The sequence below is a fragment of the Triticum aestivum genome, chromosome 5D, assembly GCF_018294505.1.
Source record: "Triticum aestivum cultivar Chinese Spring chromosome 5D, IWGSC CS RefSeq v2.1, whole genome shotgun sequence".
Taxonomy (NCBI): Eukaryota; Viridiplantae; Streptophyta; class Magnoliopsida; order Poales; family Poaceae; genus Triticum; species Triticum aestivum.
This window is the reverse complement of record NC_057808.1, coordinates 97,691,400-97,714,887: the sequence shown is the minus strand read 5'-3', so window position 1 is coordinate 97,714,887 and position 23,488 is coordinate 97,691,400.

Sequence of the window (23,488 nt, the reverse complement as noted above, 5' to 3'; positions counted from 1 at the left end):
CACAATATGCATCCTAGTCAATGCCTTTATGAGTTTGAAAACTACATAAGAAAACAAGATCACTTCAATGCCAATGTTATGAAACAATTGAAATATAATTCTGATATGATTGCTCGCTTGAGTGACTTGTTATTTAGAATCTCAAATGATGTTAGATGTGTTGGAAAACATGCTTCTATGGTTCAAACTCAGTTAGAACAAGTTGCTAAATCTCAAAGAGAATTGCTTGATGAAATGAATCATAATATGCATGACTTTACTGTTAGAGTTGCAACTAGAGGAGGTAAAATGACTCAGGAACCACTTTATCCTGAGGGACACCCAAAAAGAATTGAACAAGATTCACAAAGAAATAACACTAGTACACCTAGTCCTTCTAAAAAGAAAAAGAAAAAGAAAAATGATAGGACTTCGCATACTTCTAGTGAACCTGAAATAGAGAAACCTCCTGATGATGATAATGAAACTTCTATCTCAGATGCTGAAACTCAATCTAGTAATGAACACTCACCTAGTGATAATGAAAAAGATAATGATGAGGTTCATGAAGACACTCAAACAAATGATAAAGAACCAGATAATGATGTTGAGATATAACCACCTGTTGATCTTGACAACCCACAACCTAAGAATAAAAGATATGACAAAAGAGACTTCATTGCTAGAAACACGGTAAAGAAAGAGAACAGTGGGTTCAAAAACCTATGCCTTTTCCACCCAAGTCAACTAAAAAGAAAGATGATGAAGGATTTGAACACTTTGCTGAAATGCTGAGGCCAGTCTTTTTGCGTACTCGCTTGACTGATATCTTGAAAATGCCTCCTTATGCAAAGTATATGAAAGACATCATCACAAATAAGAGAAAAATACCGGAAGCTGAAATCTCTACTATGCTTGCTAATTACACTTTCAAAGATGGAGTACCTAAAAAACTTGGAGATCCGGAAATACCAACTATACCTTGCTCTATCAAAAAGAACTATGTGAAAACTACTTTGTGTGATTTAGGAGCTGGTGTTAGTGTTATGCCTTTCTCTTTATATAAAAGACTTGACTTGAACAAACTCACACCTACTGAAATATCTTTGCAAATGGCTGACAAATCAACGTCCATACCTATCGGTATCTGTGAGGATGTGCCCGTTGTTGTAGCTAATGTTACTATTTTGACTGACTTTGTTATACTTGAGATGCACGAGGACAATAACATATCGATTATCCTCGGTAGACCCTTCTTGAATACTGCAGGGGCTGTTATTGATTGCAATAAAAGCAAGGTCACTTTTCATATCAATGGTAATGAGCGTACAATGCACTTTTCGAAGAAAAAATTCCAAGTGAATGGTATTAATGTTATTGAAAAATCTCCGACAATCACTATTGGAAGTTTTCAAATACCTCTACCTACTGTCAAAAATAAATATGAAATGCTTATTGTTGGGGAAATGCATATCCCCATTGAGGTAACATAGTGATTTACCAAAGTTCTTCGGTTTCATGCTAATCGAAAGTGGTTGTTAATAAGACCTGATCAACCTTATTAATGGATCATTTTTGAACGGTATGAAGTTGATGAATTTAGTAAGCACTATCTTCTGTCCCTACTTTTAGTTTTTTTTAGTTAAATAAAATAAAATGCCATGCTTTGTGTGTTTTCTGAATTTCCCGTGCAATAAAAAATGACCCAAAAATAAAAGTTCTCATAATGCTCTGAAAATTTTATACGTTTTTTCTAAATATTTCTGAATTTCTGGTGCAAATAATACCAAAGGGAGGTGCACCAGGTGGGAACAACCCACCTGGGCGCGCCAGGACCCCCAGGCGTGCCCTGGTGGGTTGTGGGCCCCACGTGGGCCCCCTCAGTTACCTCTTCATCCCACATCATCACTTACCTCCAGAAAAGAAATCTCCATTGCTCTCTCTCCCGTGTTCTTGCTCTCAAACCCGCGGATTTCGATCCCTTTGCTCGAAGCTCCGTTTCCGAAACTATTTCGGGGGCTTGTTGCTTGGTATGTGACTCCACCGTTTGTCCAATTAGTTTTTGTTTTAGTGGTTTATATTTTGAATAATTAGCTACTCTTGGTGTTGCTGTAGATGTGCTTGCATGTTAAATTCTTAGAGTTCTAAGTAGTTTGAATGCTTGTTATGGCCTCTATGCATCCCTATCAGTAGTCGCTATCAATTTAATAAAGTAACAAATTTTTATTTTAAGAAAATTGTATGCGGACATGATGAACCTATTTGGAAGGAGTTCTTCGAGGAGACGATCCTCGGGGGCATCTTCTAGTGACAGTTCTGCTCGCCGGTCTTATGTTGAACCAAGTGAAAGTTCCACGCGAGATGCCGCCACCAAAACATGCCTATGGCCTTGCGATGAGTATATGGTGCCTGTGGGCATTAAGGAGGAATTTGAGCAATATGTTCATAATGCCGGTCTGGGTCCCTACCTTTCAGATAAGTGTGAATAACGCCAACTTCTCAGTGAATCATTTGTCAAAGAGTTTAAATTCTTTCCCCGTGAGTCTAGGGTGTCGTTTATGCTTTATGATAGTCCATTTACCATCTCACTAGAGAATTTTGCTTACCACTGCAAGCTTCCATTATTGGGTTCGCTTGACGAACCACCAAAGGCTGAGTTCAAAACATTCTTGACTAGTCTTTGTTATGGTGAAAGGAGGGGAGTGACACAAGGTAGAATAAAGAGCATTCAGTTTCCCGCAATTCAGTACTTTGCATTATTTAACGGGAAATGCATAGTAGGCAAGCAAGACTGTAGCATGCTTTGTGCTCCAGACTTGAGCCTCATACGCACTGCTCTCACCGGTGAAAGGAATTATAACCTTGGAGCAATTGTTGCACGCAGACTTCAGCACAATGCTAACATTGGCTAGTTCTATGGTGGAATTTATGCCACACGTTTAGCACGGGGGCTTGGTGTTTCACCTTTGCCCTTTGATCCTATCCTACCCACACAATATTTAGACTTTAGCACCCTAAAATATCATAAGATTCTCAAGGGAAAGGTTGATAACTTCACTTATAGTCTTTTGTTTAACCAAACTTCTTTTGTGCACACATATTTGCCTGTGCCTGCTCTTTTTGACTATCACAGCAAGGGAAGATATTTTGTTCTTGGGAGCGAGGCTCGAGCTCACAACGTAGCAGTAGAGGCAGCACGACAGGCCGAGGCGTCGCCACCAAGAGCCTCCGTGAGCTACCACGGTGATTACTACCCTCCAGGCTACTGATTGACTACCAAGTTAGGCCAAAAGCCTAAGGTTGGGGGAGTACGTGTTTCCACCGACTTTACATTCACGTCCACTTATTTCATTAGTCAGTGTCCACACTTTTTCATTGTATCATCCATGCTTAGATTTATTTTCTTGCTTTCTTACTGTGTGTCTGAAAAACTTTAGAAAAACTAAAAAAATTAGTTGTAGCTAATTTACTTTATATGCATGCTTAGTAGTAGTATTAAAAAGAAAACCCAAAAAGATTTCCTTGTTCTTCTTTTGCTTGTTGGGAGCTTTCCCATGTAAATAGTTTTTCCCTTTTTGCTTTTCCCTTTTATTTGCTTGTTCAAGAACACCAAAAACTCCAAAAATATTTCAGTGTGTTTCTATGAACTTCTTTCTTTTTATTCGAGTTGTACCAAGGAGAAGACCAGGATGAAAATGTTGAGTGACTCTCATATGAATAATTGTTGAACTAATAAAGAGCATATTTTACCTTGTCTTCTCCTGTTGAATAAAATGTTTGCAGATTCCAGCTTAGTCCACGACACTCTTGCACTATTATTATTTTCATATCGTTCGGTCGTGCAAGTGAAAGGCAATAATGACGGTATTCAATGAACTGGCCGTGGTAGAGAGAAACTGGTATGAACTTGACTTGTTCTGTTTGTGTAAATATGTTTAACCTAGTATCCATGATTCAGCCCATTATGATTAAACATGTTTGCAATGACAATTAGAGATTATAGTTTCTCATGCCATGTATAAGTTGCTGGGAGTTGATAATGATATATCTTGAATATCAACATTGTGTTAAAATGATTGTGATGTAGTATGATGATATGGTGTCCTCTGAATGTTCGAGTGGCTTGACTTGGCACATGTTCATGCATGTAGTTGAATCAAAACCAACATAGCCTCTATGATATTTATGTTCATGGTGTTCATATCCTACTCATGCTATTGTCCAATGTTACTTATGCATAATGCATGGTTATGACCGTTGTTGCTCTCTAGCTGGCGGCTTCTCAATCTAATTGCTAGCCTTCACCTGTACTAAGTGGGAATTCTGCTTGTACATCAAAAACCTTGAACCCAAAAGTTATTCCAGATGAGTCCATCATACCTACCTATATGCGGTATTACCGTGCTGTCCTAAGTAAATTTGCATGTGCCACCTCTAAAAAATTCTAATAAATATCCGTTTTGTGTGCCTGGATCATTCATGGAACGACGGGAGGTGGTCGGTATCTTCCATGCTAAGCGGGTTATTCTCAGGTCAAGTGTTTATTCACTCGCCATCGCACGAGAAAAGGGCGGTAATAGGGATGCCTAGTCCCAAACTGCATACAAAAAGAGTTAATCGCTCAAATAAAAAAACTCCCAATGGAGTCAAAACCTTTACTTTTATCGCTTGGGAACCGCCACTAGTGTGTTTAGCATGGAAGATATTGATAATTGATGGTCATGAAGTAAATGAGAAGAGTGCATGTCCCAAAATATCATTTACCTCTGTTTTAAAACTTGAGCTCTGGCACCTCTGCAAATCACTGCTTCCCACTGCGAAGGGACGATCTATTTACTTTTATGTTGTGTCATCACCTTCTAAAACAAGCGCTAGAACCTGAGAGCACAGTTGTCATGATTTCTGCATTGTGTGTAACTAATGTTGGGTGCATCATGACTGGATCTTTTCTACCATGAATTACAATGTTTAGTCGCTGCTTGAACTTTGGAGGTGCTCTGCATTTATGTTTTGCGGTCTCAGAAAGGGCTAGCGAGATACCACTATTGTCATATTATATCATGGTTGTTTTGACAACGTTTTGCCGTTTGAGATATCTTATTATTGCTCGCTAGCTGATTATGTCATTGATATGACTCATTATAATCTTTAAGAGTTATTGTCGGCATGGTTAGTTATAATGTTGGCTGAAAACCTGGGTGCTGTTTAAGCCTACTTATGCAAACATGAGCAAAAGAGTTCGTAAAAGTTTTTCTTTTTCACTTTCAGTTTATCAACTGAATTGCTTGAGGACAAGCAAAGGTTTAAGCTTGGGGGAGTTGATACGTCTCCAACATATCTACTTTTCCTAATGCTTTTCCTCTTGTTTTGGACTCTAATTTGCATGATTTGAATGAAACTAACCCCGGACTGACGCTGTTTTCAGCAGAACTACCATGGTGTTGTTTTTGTTCAGAAATAAATGTTCTCGGAATGGAATGAAACTTTGCGAGGATTTTTTATATCAATAATAATAATTTCTAGAGCCAAGACCTGCCGGGGAGGGGCACCTGGGTGGGCACAACCCACCAGGGCACGCCCCCATCTCCTGGCGCGCCCAGGTGGGTTGTCCCCACCTGGTGACCCCGTAGACCCTGATTCCAATGCTATAAAATCCTATTTTTGGAGAAAAAAATCGGGGAGAAAGAATTATCACGATCCACAAGACAGAGCCGCCGCCAAGCCCTGTTCTTCCTCGGGAGGGCGGATCTAGAGTCCGTTTGGGGCTCCGGAGAGGGGGATCTTCGTTCTTCGTCATCACCAACCCTTCTCCATCGCCAATTCCATGATGCTCCCCACCGGGAGTGAGTAATTCCTTCGTAGGCTCGCTGGTCGGTGAGGAGTTGGATGAGATTCATCATGTAATAGAGTTAGTTTTGTTAGGTCCTGATCCCTAGTATCCACTATGTTCCTAGACTGATGTTACTATGACTTTGCCATGCTTAATGCTTGTCACTTTGGGCCCAGGTGCCATGAACTCGGATCTGAACTGTTTATGTTATCACCATTATATTCATGGTTTAGATCCGATCTTGCAAGTTATAGTCACCTACTACGTGTTATGATCCGGCAACCCCGGAGTGAACAACCAGGCCCACTCCCGGTGATGACCGTAGTTTGAGGAGTTCATGTATTCACTATGTGTTAATGCTTTGTTCCGGTTCTCTATTAAAAGGAGGCCTTAATATCCCTTAGTTTCCAGTATGGACCCCGCTGCCACGGGAGGGTAGGACAAAAGATGGCATGCAAGTTCTGTTAATAAAGCACATATGACTCTTTACGGAATACATGCCTACATTATATCGATGAACTGGAGCTAGTGCCGTATCGCCCTAGGTTATAACTGTCACATGATGAATATCATCCAACAAGTCATCAATCCAATGCCTACGAATTTATCTTATATTGTTTCTGCTAAGTTACTACAGCTATCATCACTGTTACACTTGCTACAAAATTATTGCTATCATTGTTAGTATTACTATTGCTGCTGTCACTACTATCAAAACTATCATATTACTGTGCTACTGATCACTTTGTTGCAGATAATTAATCTCCAGGTGTGGTTGAATTGATAACTCAGCTGCTAATACCTTCATATATTCTTTGGCTCCCCTTGTGTCGAATCTATAAATTTGGGTTGAATACTCTACCCTCAAAAACTGTTGCGATCCCCTAAACTTGTGGGTTATCATTGGGTACACCTTCTATCACAGATCCGAAGGCAAGATATTTGTTGCTAAGAAAGGATCCTTTCTAGAGAAGGAGTTTCTCTCGAAAGAAGTGAGTGGGAGGAAAGTAGAACTTGATGAGCTAATTGTACCTTCTCTCGAATTGGATAGTAGCTCATCACAGAAAACCGTTCTCGTGATGCCTACACCAACTAGAGAGGAAGCTAATGATAATGATCATGGAACTTCAGATCAGGTTACTACCAAACCTCGTAGGTCAACTAGAGCACGTTCCGCACCTGAGTGGTACGGTAATCCTTTTCTGGAAGTCATGTTACTAGACCATGACGAACCTACGAACTATGAGGAAGCGGTGATGAGCCCAAATTCCGCGAAATGGCTTGAGGCCATGAAATCTGAGATGGGATCCATGTATGAGAACAAAGTGTGGACTTTGGTTGACTTGCCTGATGATCGGCAAGCCATACAGAATAAATGGACCTTCAAGAGGAAGACGGACGTTGATAGTAGTGTTACTATCTACAAAGCTCGAATTGTCGCAAAAGGTTTCCGACAAGTTGAAGGTGTTGACTACGATGAAATTTTCTCACTCGTATCGATGCTTAAAGTCTGTCCGAATCATGTTAGCAATTGCCGCATTTTATGAAATCTGGCAAATGGATGTCAAAACTGAATTCCTTAATGGATTTATTAAAGAAGAGTTGTATATGATGCAACCAGAAGGTTTTCTCAATCCTAAAGGTGCTACAAAGTGCAAGCTCCAGCGATCCATTTATGGACTGGTGCAAGCATCTCGGAGTTGGAATATACGCTTTGATGAGTTGATCAAAGCATATAGTTTTATACAGACTTGCGGTGAAGCCTGTATTTACAAGAAAGTAAGTGGGAGCACTACAGCCTTTCTGATAAGTATATGTGTATGACATATTGTTGATCGGAAATGATGTAGAATTTTCTGGAAAGCATAAAGGAGTTTTTCAAAGAAAGACCTCGGTGAAGCTGCTTACATATTGAGCATCAAGATCTATAGAGATAGATCAAGACTCTTGATAAGATTTTTTTCAATGAGTATATACCTTGACAAGATTTTGAAGTAGTTCAAAATGGAACAGTCAAAGAAGGAGTTCTTGCCTGTGTTGCAAGGTGTGAAGTTGAGTAAGACTCAAAACTCGACCACGGCAGAAAATAGAAAGAGAATGAAAGTCATTCCCTATGCCTCAGTCATAGGTTCTATGAAGTATGCTATGCTGTTACCAGACCTATTGTGTACCTTGCCATGAGTTTGGCAAAGGGGGTACGATAGTAATCCAGGAGCAGATCACTGGACAGTGGTCGAAGTTATCCTTAGTTACCGAAGAGGACTAAGGAAATATTTCTCGATTATGGAGGTGATAAAGAGTTCGTCGTAAAGAGTTACATCGATGCAAGCTTTTACATCAATCCAGATGACTCTAAGTCTCAATCTGGATACATATTGAAAGTGGGAGGAATTAGCTAGAGTAGCTCCATGCAAAGCATTGTAGACATAGAAAAATTTGCAAAATACATATGGCCCTGAATGTGGCAGACCCGTTGTCTGAACTTCTCTCACAAGCAAAACATGATCACACCTTAGTAATCTTTGGGTGTTAATCACATGATGATGTGAACTAGATTGCTGACTCTAGTAAACCCTTTTGGTGTTAAATCACATGGCGATGTGAACTAGATTATTGACTCTAGTGCAAATGGGAGACTGAAGGAAATATGCCCTAGAGGCAATAATAAAGTTGTTATTTTATATCTCCTTATATCATGATAAATGTTTATTATTCATGCTAGAATTGTATTAACCGGAAACTTAGTACATGTGTGAATACATAGACAAAACAGAGTGTCCCTAGTATGCCTCTACTTGACTAGCTCGTTAATCAAAGATGGTTAAGTTTCCTAACCATTGATACGTCTCCAACGTATCTATAATTTATGAAGTATTCATGCTATTATATTATCCATCTTGGATGTTTTATGGGCTTTACTATGCACTTTTATATTACTTTTGGGACTAACCTATTGACCCAGAGCCCACTGCCAGTTTCTGTTTTTCCCTTGTTTCAGTGTTTCGCAGAAAAGGAATATCAAACGGAGTCCAAACGGAATGAAACCTTCGGAAAAGTTATTTTTGGAAAGAAAGCAATCCGGGAGACTTGGAGTGCACGTCAGGGGATCAACGAGGAAGCCACGAGGCAGGGGGCGCGCCCACCCCCCTGGGCGCGCTCTCCACCCTCGTGGCTCCCCTGATGTATTTCTTCCTCCTATATATACCAATATACCCTAAAACCATCGGGGAGCAGAATAGATCGGGAGTTCCGCCGCCGCAAGCCTCTGTAGCCACCAAAAACCAATCGGGACCCTGTTCCGGCACCCTGCCAGAGGGGGGATCCCTCACCGGTGGCCATCTTCATCATCCCGGCGCTCTCCATGACGAGGAGGGAGTAGTTCACCCTCGGGGCTGAGGGTATGTACAAGTAGCTATGTGTTTGATCTCTCTCTCTCCCATGTTCTTGATTTGGCACGATCTTGATGTATCGCGAGCTTTGCTATAATAGTTGGATCTTATGATGTTTCTCCCCCTCCACTCTCTTGAAATGGATTGAGTTTTCCCTTTGAAGTTATCTTATCGGATTGAGTCTTTAAGGATTTGAGAACACTTTATGTATGTTTTGCATGTGCTTATCTATGGTGACAATGGGATATTCACGTGATCTACTTGATGTATGTTTTGGTGATCAACTTACGGGTTTAGTGACCTTGTGAACTTATGCATAGGGGTTGGCACACGTTTTCGTCTTGACTCTTCGGTAGAAACTTTGGGGCACTCTTTGAAGTTCTTAGTGTTGGTTGAATAGATGAATCCGAGATTGTGTGATGCATATCGTATAATCATACCCATGGATACTTGAGGTGAGATTGGAGTATCTAGGTGACATTAGGGTTTTGGTTGATTTGTGTCTTAGGGTGTTATTCTAGTACGAACTCTATGATAGATCGAACGGAAGGAATAGCTTCATGTTATTTTACTACGGACTCTTGAATAGATTGATCAGAAAGGATAACTTTGAGGTGGTTTCGTACCCTACCATAATCTCTTTGTTTCTTCTCCGCTATTAGTGACTTTGGAGTGAATCTTTGTTGCATGTTGAGGGATAGTTATATGATCCAATTATCTTATTATTGTTGAGAGAACTTGCACTAGTGAAAGTATGAACCCTAGGCCTTGTTTCCTAGCATTGCAATACCGTTTACGCTCACTTTTATCATTAGTTATCTTGCTGTTTTTATATTTTCAGATTACAAAAACCTATATCTACCATCCATATTGCACTTGTATCACCATCTCTTCGCCGAACTAGTGCACCTATACAATTTACCATTGTATTGGGTGTGTTGGGGACACAAGAGACTCTTTGTTATATGGTTGCAGGGTTGTTTGAGAAAGACCATCTTCATCCTACGCCTCCCATGGATTGATAAACCTTAGGTCGTCCACTTGAGGGAAATTTGCTACTGTCCTACAAACCTCTGCACTTGGAGGCCCAACAACGTCTACAAGAAGAAGGTCGCGTAGTAGACATCAAGCTCTTTTCTGGCGCCGTTGCCGGGGAGGCTAGGTAAGCGGCACTCACACCCCGTCAACTAAGCTCTTTTCTAGCGCCGTTGCCGGGGAGTGAGTGCTTGAAGGTATATCTTTATATCTTGCAATCGAATCTTTTTGTTTCTTGTTTTAGCACTAGTTTAGTTTATAAAAGAAAACTACAAAAAAATGGAATTGAGTTTACCTCATACGCTTCATCTTTTTAATATCTTTCGTGAGTATGATGGGAAGGAAAATTGTGCCAAAGTGTTAGAAGAAGAATGCATTAAAATGTTTTGCACTAAATCTTTGAATGATGAGCATTATTGCAATGTTGTTAGTATGAACTCCTTGAATATCCATAGTACTAATGATGATTGCACTAGTTATGATGAAAATGTCTCCTATAAACATGTCAATTTTTGTGGAGTGCATTGGGTTTGCAAGTACACACCAAATAGGGAAGATAGATATTGCAAGAGGCATAAGCATTTAGAAACTAAATGGTTGCAAGAAAGGCTAGGTGTTTGTGCTGAAAATTTAAATTTTCTTAGCCGTACTTGTGAACTTAGCAATGAACATGATCATTTCAGTACCCAATGCAAATTGTTTCATGATCGTATCGTGTCCAAAAATTGTGATGACTTGATTTCCCTTGCACATCATAATGAACTTAGTTTGCTCTTGGGTTATGAAGAAACGAAACGTATAACTAAGGTTATTCCAGAATTTGCCCTTGATAGAGTTCTTCATTTTGATATAAATTTATATGTATTGTGCGGTGAATTGCATTGAAAATCCTTATATTGCCAATTACATAAAGAAAAGAAAACAAATAGAAGATGAAGAGAATACTAACGAAAGGGAAGAGACTTCCCAATATTCTCCTATTATTTCTTATGATGAATCAGGTAATGAGGAGGAGCCTTCTATTCAACCAATCTCATTAATAAGGAGCTCCAAAAAGAGGATTGAACCCACACATGATGTGGTGAAGAAGAAGAAAATAAAAAGGAAGAGAGGTAAAAATATATCTCTCCCAAATAATGTTGCTCCTATTATTGTTGTGCCTCATAAAAATGAATATGATAATTGCTATACTATTGGTGCTATCCATACTATTAATAATGAGAGTGATTATGCTTATGATATGAAAAGGCCCAAGCTTGGGGATGCTATGTTTGAAGAAGATGATGTTTTTGAGAATATATTTGCTGCAATTAATGTTTGTCCCAAGCTTGGGGATGCTACGTTTAATGAAGATGATATTTTTAGCCTCCCAAGTTTTGATATGCAAATTTGTTATGATGATAGAATGCCTCTTACTTATGATGATTATATTGATGAAAGTGGGTTTGGAAGAGTGTCAAATTTAGGAAGTAATGATCCCACTATTTTGGAGGATGTTGAATATTATTATGATAATTATGAAAGTGGATTTGGAGAGGTCATGACTTTATTTAGTAATGATTCCACTATCTTGGAAGAGCTTTCAATTGATTATGATGAGAACAAAGTTGCTACTTATGATGATTGTTGTGATGAAACTTATGCTATAAAAAGTAGTGATGATTATATTTATAAAACTTGTCATGATTATGATTCCCCTTTTTCTGAACATTACTCTTTTAATGTGGAAACAATTTATAGTATTCAAGTCTCTTATGATACTCCCACTATTCCGAATGAGAAGAATTTTGCTTATGTGGAGAGTAGTAAATTTTCTATGCTTGTAGATCATGAAAAGAATGCTTTAGGTGCTGGTTATATTGTTGAATTTATTCATGATGCTACTGAAAATTATTATGAGGGAGGAACATATGCTTGTAGAAATTGCAATAATATCAAGTTTCCTCTCTATGTGCTTAAAGTTTTGAAGTTATGCTTGTTTTGCCTTCCTATGCTAGTTGATTATTGTTCCCATAAGTTATTTGCTCACAAAATCCCAATGCATAGGAAGTGGGTTAGACTTAAATGTGCTAGTCATATTCTTCATGATGCTCTCCTTATGTTTCAATTCTTATGTTTTGTGTGAGCATCATTGAAATCATCATGCCTAGCTAGGGGCGTTAAACGATAGCGCTTGTTGGGAGGCAACCCAATTTTATTTTAGTTTATTGATTTTTGGTTCTGTTTAGGAATAAATAAATCATCTAGCCTCTGGTTAGATGTGGTTTTATGTTTCAATTAGTGTTTGTGCCAAGTAGGACCTTTGGGAAGACTTGGGTGAAGTCTTTATGATCATGCTGTAAAAAACAGAAACTTTAGCGCTCATGAGATTAGCTTCAACTTTTTACTGGAGAGTGCTATTTAGTTGATTGTTTTTGCATATGATTACTAGACAAATTCCTCAGGTCCACCAATTTATTTTAGAATTTTTGGAGTTACAGAAGTATACGTTTGATACAGATTACTGCAGACTGTTCTGTTTTTGACAGATTCTGTTTTCATTGTGTTGCTTGCTTATTTTGATGAATCTATGGCTAGTAAAATAGTTTATAAACCATAGATAAGTTGGAATACAGTAGGTTTAACACCAATATAAATAAAGAATGAGTTCATTACAGTACATTGAAGTGGTGTTTTGTTTTCTTTCGCTAACGGAGCTCACGAGATTTTCTGTTAAGTTTTGTGTTGTGAAGTTTTCAAGTTTTGGGTAAAGATTCGATGGACTACGGAATAAGGAGTGGCAAGAGCCTAAGCTTGGGGATTCCCAAGGCACCCCAAGGTAATATTCAAGGACAACCAAGATCCTAAGCTTGGGGATGCCCCGGAAGGCATCCCCTCTTTCGTCTTCGTTCATCGGTAACTTTACTTGGAGCTATATTTTTATTCACCACATGATATGTGTTTTGCTTGGAGCGTCATTTTATTTTCTTTAGCTTTGCTTGCTGTTTGAATAAATTATCAAGATCTGAAATTATTAAATGAGAGAGAGTCTTCATATATCTACATAATTATTTAACTACTCATTGATCTTCACTTATATCTTTTTGGAGTAGTGTGTCATTTACTCGTGTGCTTCACTTATATCCTATGAGTAAATGGTTGAATGATTTGAATGTCATAAATCTGAAATTAAATATGTTTCATATTCCTTTCCCATGGGGAGTAATGCCTTCACATAAAGAAGTAGAGGTGGTAAATTTATTGAAGGTTAGCAAACATTGTATTGGTCACTTGAACAATTCATGAAAGAATATTGAAGGAAGAGAGATTTCACATATAAATATACTATCTTGGACATCTTCTATGATTGTGAACCCCATTAATTATTTTCAAATCTGAGCAAATTAGTTGAAGTTGGACAAGGAAGACAACATAATGAGTTATGCTTGGGTATATTTGTATAGAAGTTATATTGTTATGGATCCTCTAACATGTGGTGCTTGCTATTTAGAATCCTTTGCTAGCCAAAATATCTGTACTAAGCGGGAATACTGCTTGTGCATCCAAATTCCTTGAACCAAGTTTATTCCATGAGTGTCCACCATACCTACCTATATGCGGTATTTACCAGCCGTTCCAAGTAAATTTGCATGTGCCAAACTCTAAACCTTCAAATAATAATCTGCTTTGTATGCCCGAATCGCTCATGTAGCGACTAGGGGCTAGCAGTATCTTCCATGCTAGGTGGGTTATTCTCACGATGAGTGGACTCCGTTCATCATTCACGAGAAAATGGTTGGTAACTGGGATGCCCAGTCCCATGATCAAAAGATTGAAATCAAATCAAAAATAATTGCAAACAAAACTCCCCCAGGATTGATGTTAGTTGGAGGCACCCGTTGTTTCGGGCAAGCCGTGGATTGATGATTGTTGGTGGAGGGGGAGTAAAAATCTTTACCTTTCTGTTTGGGAACCACCTATAATGTATGTAGTATGGAAGATATTGGGAACTCTTGGTCGTTATGTTGACAATGAAAGCATACCTCTCAAAATTATTTTCATCTCTGTTTTTGCTTCGAGCTCTGGCACCTCTGCAAATCCCTGCTTCCCTCTGCGAAGGGCCTATCTTTTACTTTTATGCAAGAGTTAGTAGTATTCCTTCTCATTCCAACCTACTCTTTAGTTGGCAAGCATCATATGATGGAAAGATCTAGGCATATATGGCCATTCAAGTATATTTGAGCATGAATTATTACTGTTGACATTACCTCTGAGGTAAAAGGTTGGGAGGCGAAACATTAAGCCCCTATCTTTCTCTATGTTCGATGAATACTATTTGTTCTAAAAATATGCTTTGAGTGGTAGCAATCATGGAAGACTATATGATAGTTGAGTATGTGGGATTTGCTAAATCAAAGCTCTGACATAGACTCTTCCTGAAAATAAGATGAATTGTAATTGTTTGATGACTAATAACACGGTTTGTAAGTTTTCAAGAAAGTTTATGATACGTCTCCAACGTATCTATAATTTATGAAGTATTCATGCTATTATATTATCCATCTTGGATGTTTTATGGGATTTAGTATGCACTTTTATATTACTTTTGGGACTAACCTATTGACCCAGAGCCCAGTGCCAGTTTCTGTTTTTCCCTTGTTTTAGTGTTTCGCATAAAAGGAATATCAAATGGAGTCCAAACGGAATGAAACCTTCGGAAAAGTTATTTTTGGAAAGAAAGCAATCCGGGAGACTTGGAGTGCACGTCGGGGGATCAACGAGGAAGGCATAAGGCAGGGGGGCGCGCCCACCCCCCCTGGGCGCGCCCTCCACCCTCGTGGTCCCCTCGTGGCTCCCCTGACGTCTTTCTTCCTCCTATATATACCAACATACCCTAAAACCATCAGGGAGTAGAATAGATCGGGAGTTCCACCGCCGCAAGCCTCTGTAGCCACCAAAAACCAATCGGGACCCTGTTCCGGCACCCTGCCGGAGGGGGGGATCCCTCACCGGTGGCCATCTTCATCATCCCGGCGCTCTCCATGACGAGGAGGGAGTAGTTCACCCTCGGGGCTGAGGGTATGTGTTTGATCTCTCTCTCTCCCGTGTTCTTGATTTGGCACGATCTTGATGTATCGCGAGCTTTGCTATTATAGTTGGATCTTATGATGTTTCTCCCCCTCCACTCTCTTGAAATGGATTGAGTTTTCCCTTTGAAGTTATCTTATCGGATTGAGTCTTTAAGGATTTGAGAACACTTTATGTATGTTTTGCATGTGCTTATCTGTGGTGACAATGGGATATTCACGTGATCTACTTGATGTATGTTTTGGTGATCAACTTGCGGTTCAGTGACCTTGTGAACTTATGCATAGGGGTTGGCACACGTTTTCGTCTTGACTCTTCGGTAGAAACTTTGGGGCACTCTTTGAAGTTCTTAGTGTTGGTTGAATAGATGAATCCGAGATTGTGTGATGCATATCGTATAATCATACCCATGGATACTTGAGGTGAGATTGGAGTATCTAGGTGACATTAGGGTTTTGGTTGATTTGTGTCTTAGGGTGTTATTCTAGTACGAACTCTATGATAGATCGAATGGAAAGAATAGCTTCATGTTATTTTACTACGGACTCTTGAATAGATTGATCAGAAAGGATAACTTTGAGGTGGTTTCGTACCCTACCATAATCTCTTTGTTTGTTGTCCGCTATTAGTGACTTTGGAGTGACTCTTTGTTGCATGTTGAGGGATATTTATATGATCCAATTATCTTATTATTGTTGAGAGAACTTGCACTAGTGAAAGTATGAACCCTAGGCCTTGTTTCCAAGCATTGCAATACCGTTTACGCTCACTTTTATCATTAGTTATCTTGCTGTTTTTATATTTTCAGATTACAAAAACCTATATCTACCATCCATATTGCACTTGTATCACCATCTCTTCACCGAACTAGTGCACCTATACAATTTACCATTGTATTGGGTGTGTTGGGGACACAAGAGACTCTTTGTTATATGGTTGCAGGGTTGTTTGAGAGAGACCATCTTCATCCTACGCCTCCCACGGATTGATAAACCTTAGGTCATCCACTTGAGGGAAATTTGCTACTGTCCTACAAACCTCTGCACTTGGAGGCCCAACAACGTCTACAAGAAGAAGGTTGCATAGTAGACATCAACCATAGACATGTGTTGTCATTTGATGAACAGGATCACATCATTAGAGAATGATGTGATGGACAAGACCCATCCGTTAGCTTAGCATAATGATTGTTAAGTTTTATTGCTATTGCTTTCTTCATGACTTATACATATTCCTCTCACTATGAGATTATGCAACTCCCGAATACCGGAGGAACACCTTGTGTGCTATCAAATGTCAGAACATAACTAGGTGATTATAAAGATGCTCTACACGTGTCTCCGAAGGTTTTTGTTGGGTTGGCATAGATCGAGATTAGATTTGTCACTCTGAGTATCGGAGAGGTATCTCTGGGCCCTCTCGGTAATGCACATCACTATAAGCCTTGCAAGCAATGTGACTAATGAGTTAGTTACGGGATGATGCATTACGGAACGAGTAAAGGGACTTGCCGGTTGATGACCCACAAGTATAGGGGATCAATTGTAGCTCTTTTCGATAAGTAAGAGTGTCGAACCCAACGAGGAGCAAAAGGAAATGACAAGTAGTTTTCAGTAGCGTAATGTATGCAAGTGCTGAAATTGTAAGTAGCGGAGTAGTTTGATAGCAAGATAATTTCTAACGAGCAAGTAATGATAGTTGTAACAAAAGTGCAGCAAGGTAGCCCAATCCCTTTGAGGCAAAGGACAGGGGCCTGGCGCGCCCAGGTGGGTTGTGCCCACCTGGTGGCCCCCCTCTGGTGGTTATTGGCTCCAGTATTACTTAAATATTCCATCAAAAATCTCCGTGAAGTTTTAGCTTGTTTGGAGTTGTGCAGAATAGGTGGCCTGACGTAGCTTTTCCAGGTCTAGATTTCCAGCTGCCGGAATTCTCCCTCTTGGTGTGTTACTTGCAAATTATGAGAGAAAAGGCATTAGAATTACTCCAAAAAGCATTATTATGGATAAAAACATTATAAATAACAGTAAGAAAACATGGTGCAAAATGGACGTATCAACTCCCCCAAGCTTAGACCTCGCTTGTCCTCAAGCGAAAACCGAACTCGAAAAACATGTCCACATGCTTTGAGAGAGAGGTGTCGATAAAAACAAAATACGGACATAGAAGCATCATGTTGATTATTATAACAGCAACAAAATTAAACATAGAACTTTTATCGTAGAACTTTTATCATATACTTCTCATGAATAAGTAATAGTTCATCACACAATCGAAGTATAAAGCAAAAACTCTATTAGAAACCAACAAACTATGTTCTCAGTCAACTTTGCAACTACAATAAATCATCTTTTCAGGAAGGGTCACGTATCGGAGCCTTTAGGCAAGTCCACATACTCAACCATCATATAGTCTTCTATGATTGCTAACACTCACCTTGTACCCATGAGCAAAACGTTTCAACCTTACACATAGAAAGATAGGGGCTTATAGTTTCGCCTCCCAACATACTCACCTCAAAGGTGATGTCAACAATAATAACTCATGCTATCTATATTCAACTGGACATATGTGCCTAGATCTTTCCTCACCACATGATGCTTGCCAAAGGAGAAAAATAAAAGGAATACAAGGAAAACTTTGACTCTTTGCATAAAAGTAAAAGATAGGCCCTTCGCAGAGGGAATCAGAGGTTGCCATGCGCTTATTTGTTTGTATGCTCAATCCCTTAGTGCAAGAGAACGCCATGTTGTATTGCCCCTTAAGATGACAACCTTTATGCAGTCTGTCACTTTTATTCTTTGTCATCCAAGTTCGTACAACGCTCAATTTTCTCTTACACTAAATGATCTCACACATTTAGAAGCAATTTTTATTGCCTTTTTGCACCGATGGAAACTTACTTGAGGGATCTTGCTCAATCCCTAGGTAGGTATGGTGGACACTTGAAAATAAGATTTGGGTTTAAGGGTTTTTGGATGCACAAGTAGTATCTCTACTTAGTGTGGAATTTTTTGCTAGCAAAGATAGGGGCAAGCATCGCATGTTAAAGGATCTATGACAATATGACTTCTATGTGAATATAAACAAACATAAATCATTAAGTTGTCTTCCTTGTCCAACGTCAACAACTTTGGTATATAATATTTTGATGAGGGTTCACAATCACAAAAGATTTCTAGGATAGTATATTTATATGTGAATATTCTCTTCCCTTATTAATTCTTTCATGAGTTGCATCATTGACTAATGCTATGTTTGTCAATCTCTAATAAAATTTTCTACTTATACTTTTCCTTACGTGGTGCTATCACCTACCATAGGATTAGTATATAATCTTATTGATTTATTTCCTTTCTTTTATTTACTTCCTTTTTCTTTTTGTTTTTCTTTCTTATTCTTTTCTTTATTGGCAACATGAAAGTAAAGAAAGCAAAAAACTCAAACTAACTTTATTATATAACTTGCACACGATTACAATGATAGATAACTAAGAAAAATCTCAAACAAGAAAGGATCGAACTAAACTTCATTTCATCTAAAGCAAAAGATCGAGCCAAGATAAGTAAAAGCAAAAAGATATTGGGGTGATACGATACCGGGGCACCTCCCCCAAGCTTGGCGAAGCTAAGGGGAGTGCCCATACCCGATACTCAGTTCTCCTTTGGTGGTGAAGAAGATGATGGTGGTGATGAAGCGATCCTATCCTTAAGGATCAAGAGGTTTTCCAACCGACGGATGACGCTCCGGAGATGGATGATGTGCTCTTGATGCAGAATATTTCGCGAGTAAGATACTTATTCTGTATGCGAACTATTTCAATGACGCGAAAAGCTTCAATCTCAGCAGGAGTAAGATGAGTAAGGTAGGGTTTAAGGATATCTTCCTCCTCTTCCTCGGCCAGCAGTGCTTGTGCTGCCACCAGGGATGGATGTACAGTAGCTTCCTTGCCCTTGTCTCCCTTAACGGCGTCTGTGGGCTCCTCCCTCTTCATCTCGATCTTCATCAGCCAAGCATCTTCTTCCATGTTGTTGGAGGAGCAAGAAGACATGATGCCTGGCTTGACAAATCTGACCGGAAACAACAAGAAAAGAGAACAGAGGATTTCTCCGCGATACGGTGGTTAACAGGTTCGGGAAGTATATATAGATTTTTTTATCTTGGAGGACAATCATACGGAAGAAAAATGGAGTAGGGACGCTTCCTGGGAGTTTCTTTATTTCCAAAATTCTAAAATATTCCAAAACTGATAAAAAATATTTTTGCGGATTTTTCAGAGTCCGTTTACTTACCGTATCACGACCTCTTTATTTTCACGATTCTGGAGTGTTCCGGAAGGACTCTTTTATGTGTTCTTCCGGTGTCAAAGTTTGAATAATATTACTTTCAACATTAATATGCGTACCTGAGATATAATGCTTTATTCGTTGCCCATTGACAACCTTCAGGTTAGTACCTTCGGAATTATTTATTTTGATGGCTCCAGACAGGTAAACCTCCTCGATGACATATGGGCCTTCCCATTTTGAGAGGAGCTTTCCTGCAAAAAATCTAAAACGAGAGTTGTACAAAAGAACATATTCTCTGACTTTAAACTCGCGTTTTTGGATTCTTTTGTCATGCCATCTTTTGACTTTTTCTTCAAATAATTTTGCATTTTCATAAGCTTGGGTTATCCATTCATCTAATGAGCTAATATCAAATAACCTTTTTTCACCAGCAAGTTTGAAGTCATAATTGAGCTCTTTGACTACCCAATATGCTTTATGTTCTAACTCAAGAGGAAAATGACAAGCTTTTCCATAAACCATTTTATAAGGAGACATACCCATAGGATTTTTATATGCTGTTCTATAAGCCCAAAGTGCGTCATCTAATTTCTTAGACGAATTCTTCCTGGACCTATTAACAGTCTTTTGCAAAATTAATTTTATTTCTCTATTGCTAAGTTCAACTTGACCACTAGACTGAGGATGATAGGGTGATGCAATTCTGTGGTTAACATCATACTTAGCAAGCATTTTACGGAAAGCACCATGAATAAAGTGTGAACCACCATCAGTCATTAAATATCTACGGACTCCAAACCTTGGGAAAATAACTTCCTTAAGCATTTTAATAGAGGTGTTGTGACCAGCACTACTGGTTGGAATAGCTTCTACCCATTTAGTAACATAATCAATAGCAACCAAAATATGTGTATACCCATTAGAGGAAGCAAAAGGTCCCATGTAATCAAATCCCCAAACATCAAATGGTTCAACACCAAGTGAATAATTCATAGGAATTTCTTGACGCTTACCGATATTACCTATTCTTTGACATTCATCACAAGATGAGACAAACTTACGGGCATCCATGAAGAGAGTAGGCCAATAAAATCCAGATTGCAATACCTTGTGAGCAGTTCTATCTCCAGCATGATGCCCTCCATAAGCCTCGGAGTGACATTTCCGTAGGATTTGTCCCTGTTCATGCTCAGGTACACAACGTCTAATAATACCATCTCTCCTTATTTATAAAGATGTGGGTCATCCCAAAAGTAATGTCTTAAATCAAAGAAGAATTTTCTCTTTTGTTGGTATGTAAAGCTAGGTGGTAAATATTTAGCAACAATGTAATTAGCATAGTCAGCATACCAAGGAGTACTATTAGCAACATTTATTGCAGCTAACTGCTCATCAGGAAAACTATCATCAATAGGTAGTGGGTCATTAAGCACATTTTCAAGCCTAGACAAGTTATCAGCTACGGGGTTCTCGGCTCCTTTTCTATCAATGATATGTAAATCAAATTCTTGTAACAAGAGAACCCAAAGAATAAGTCTAGGTTTAGCATCTTTCTTTTCCATAAGATATTTAATAGCATCATGGTCTGCGTGAACAGTTACCTTGGAATCAACAATATAAGGTCTAAATTTATCACAAGCAAACACCACTGCTAAAAATTCTTTTTCAGTAGTAGAGCACTGTCTAGAGTTTTGCTAGCATAATGAATAACATTCAATTTCTTATCAACTCTTTGTCCTAGAACAGCACCAACATCATAATCACTAGCATCACACATAATTTCAAAAGGCAAGTTCCAACTAGGTGGTTGGACAAGGTGCAGAAATTAAGGCTTTCTTGAGTGTTTCAAAGGCTTCAAGAAAATCATCATCAAAAACAAAAGGAATATCCTTTTGCAAGAGACTAGTGAGAGGCCTAGAAATTTTAGAGAAGTCTTTGATAAATCTCCTATAGGAACCAGCATGACCTAGGAAACTACGAATACCTTTGATGTCCTTAGGACATGGCATCTTCTCAATGGCATCAACCTTAGCTTGGTCCACTTCAATACCTCTTTTAGAAATTTTATGACCCAAGACAATGCCTTCATTAACCATAAAGTGGCACTTCTCCCAATTCAAGACTAGATTTGTTTGTTCACATCTTTGCAAAACTCGCTCAAGATTGCTTAAACAATCATCAAAAGACTTCCCATAAACATAAAAGTCATCCATGAAAACCTCAACAATCTTTTCACAAAAGTCAGAGAATATAGCAGGCATACATCTTTGAAAGGTAGCAGGTGCATTACATAAACCAAAAGGCATACATCTATAAGCATAAGTTCCAAAGGGACAAGTAAAAGTGGTCTTTTCTTGATCAGGTTGAGAAACAGGTATTTGTGAAAAACCAGAATATCCATCAAGGAAGCAAAAGTGTGTGTGCTTAGATAATGTTTCAATCATTTGATCAACAAAAGGCAAAGGGTAATGATCTTTTCTAGTTGCTTTATTTAATTTTCTGTAATCAATTACCATTCTATAGCCTATAACAATTCTCCGTGGAATAAGTTCATTCTTATCATTAGGAACAACAATAATACCTCCTTTCTTAGGGACACAATGAACAGGACTTACCCATCTACTATCAGCTATGGGATAGGTTATACCTGCTTCCAGAAGTTTTAATATTTCCGTTCTTACCATTTCTTTCATCTGCGGATTTAACCGACGTTGGTGATCAACAATGGGTTTAGCATCAGGTTCCATATTAATTTTATGCTGACATAGAGTGGGACTAATGCCCTTTAAATCGTCAAGAGTGTATCCAATAGCAGCCCGGTGCTTCCTTAGAACTTTCAATAATCTTTCTTCTTCATGTTCTGAAAGGTTAGCACTGATAATAACAGGATATATTTTCTTTTCATCAAGATAAGCATATTTCAAAGTGTCTGGCAATTGTTTTAATTCAAACACAGGATCACCTTTAGGTGGAGGAGAGGACCTCCAAGAGTTTGAATAGGCAAATTGTGTTTAAGTAGAGGACGTTGTTCAAAGAAAATTTTATCTATTTCATTTCTTTCATGCATATGTAAATCATTTTCATGGTCTAGCAAATATTGTTCTAAAGGATCAGTAGGTGGTACAGCAATAGAAGCAAGACCAATTAATTCATCCTTACTAGGCAATTCTTTTTCATGATGATTTCAACTAATCTTGGAAAAATTAAACTCATGAGACTCATCACCAAAGCTAACACCCATAGTTTGTTTCTTACAATCTATCTTAGCATTAACTTGTTCAAGAAAGGTCTACCAAAGATAATGGGATAAAAGTCATCTTGTGGGGAACCAAGAACAAGAAAATCAGTAGGGTATTTTATTTTCACACACAAGACTTCAACATCTCTAACAATCCCAATTGGTGATATTGTGTCTCTATTAGCAAGTTTAATAGTAACATCTATTTCTTCTATCTCAGCAGGTGCTATGTCTTTCATAATTTCTTCATATAAAGTGTAAGGAATAGCACTCACACTATCACCCATGTCACATAAACCATGATAACAGTAATCTCCTATTTTAACTGAAATAACAGGCTTGCCAACAACAGGTCTATGTTTATCTTTTCTATCAGGTTTAGCAATTCTAGCAGCTTCTTCACAGAAGTAAATAACATGCCCATCTATATCTTCTTCTAAGAGATCTTTAGCCATAGCAATGCTAGGTTCTACTTTGATTTGTTCATCAGGTTTAGGTGTTCTAATATAGCTTTTGTTAACCACAATTGAAACTTTAGCATGTTCCTTTATCCTAACAGGAAAAGGTGGTTTCTCAATATAAGCAGAAGGGACAACTGGATTAACATTATAAATTATAGTTTCTTCTTTAACTGGTACTTGTTTCTTAATTTCTTCTTTAATAG